Here is a 1,612-nt window from a genome sequence, read left to right as displayed (position 1 = left end):
ACTTGCATCTTATGACTAATATATATATATATATATATATATATATATATATATATATATAGTGCTCCTCTTTTTTAACAACATATTACATGATTGACAAATGGACAGAATCAGTGTCAGACTATATTTAGGAGAGGTGTAAATGTATCCATTTCCAGGCTGTATTGAGTTGCATTGTTATGAGAAGTTTTTTAATCTATGTACTGGGGAAACATCTAATATTATTACTTGCCTCCAATATGAGTGTTTGCTCCAGCATTGAAGAAAAGTTTTTTTGTAAACAAACAAAGCAGCTTAACTTCCAACATTTTAACAATACTGCTTATGCCAAGGAATGGCTAAATAAACAGCTGTCTTCAAGAGAAATTAATGTTGTTTTGTAAATCAGTCCCAAACATTGCTAGTTGAACACATGTGATGATAATTTACCCAAAACTATGCTAAAATCTAGATCACTAACTATAAAGTTTTGTACATATGCCAGAGGGGTCATGATAATCTATGGCAAAAATGTAGCTTGTGTACAGCTCATTAGGGCGGATTGATGAATGACCGAGCAGTGATGACTGCTGTATTTTTCTAAGGACCAGAGCACAGTGGGGTGCTACTTGTTCTTTTTCCATATAACAAAACAGTGATCATGCTGTAATCAGAAATATGGTTTCTATCTGACATCTGTAGCAGGCTTTATTAGAGTTAAAAAAAAACAGATTTTGTTTGTTGCCCTCCTATTTAGCTGGGTAGAGCAGAGTATATTCAGAGCAGATCCAATGGGATCTTAAAAATGTGCCAGTCATGATGGTGGTGGGCACATGCACAGAATAACTCCTAATGACATCCAATCGTGGGAAAGCACAGTGAGCACAAATAGCACTATGGTTTAGGAAACTAACCTTTTATAGCTTTTTAAAATGAGATTTATGATAATTTGCAAAGCATTACAAAATGATAAGGTTTTTGTATTATAAGGATTCTTATTCTGGTATTTTAGCATGCTACATTGATACCCCCTGTTGATGTGGTAAATAATGTGTTGCATTATGCAGTGTAGTGGTACAATTACCTCTTCTTCTCCACCTGAGATTTAATTTTTAGATATCTGTCCAAAAAAAAATCCAAGGTTTGCAAAGGGGGGGGGTTGCTGGAAATGTCCATTACATTGTGTTGATTGTGTACTGGGTAGAGTATTTGTTGGTTTAGGGGAAGCAGCAGGGTGCATCCAATTGCATTCCTATTTGTAGAAACTACAGGTGCGTGACTTCACTGCTAAGAATTCTGCATTTGGAGTTTGTAGACCATACAAGCACCTCTGTCCATGACCAGTAGCATGATGACTGAGAACTGTTTACTTAATCTAATTTTTAGGGCACTTTGTCATCCAACTCCAATTTGTTTGCGGGCTGTGTAGTGAGAACAGGCTCCTAGATTCCATAGGTATAAAATGTTTAGTTAAAGTATACTAAGAATGTTTTTAAACCAAATCTGTCTTCTTTCACTCATATTATTTAAAAGCTATTACACCAAGCCACATGTCCAGTGATGGTTCCTTATTGGCCAGCAAGGTACTGTAACTGGAGAGAAGACTAGTTGTTGGGTTGAGGTTTAATCTGAT

The sequence above is a fragment of the Pyxicephalus adspersus genome, chromosome 10, assembly GCF_032062135.1.
Source record: "Pyxicephalus adspersus chromosome 10, UCB_Pads_2.0, whole genome shotgun sequence".
NCBI lineage: Eukaryota > Metazoa > Chordata > Amphibia > Anura > Pyxicephalidae > Pyxicephalus > Pyxicephalus adspersus.
The sequence above is the reverse complement of the archived record's forward strand: the minus strand, read 5'-3'. Positions refer to the sequence as shown.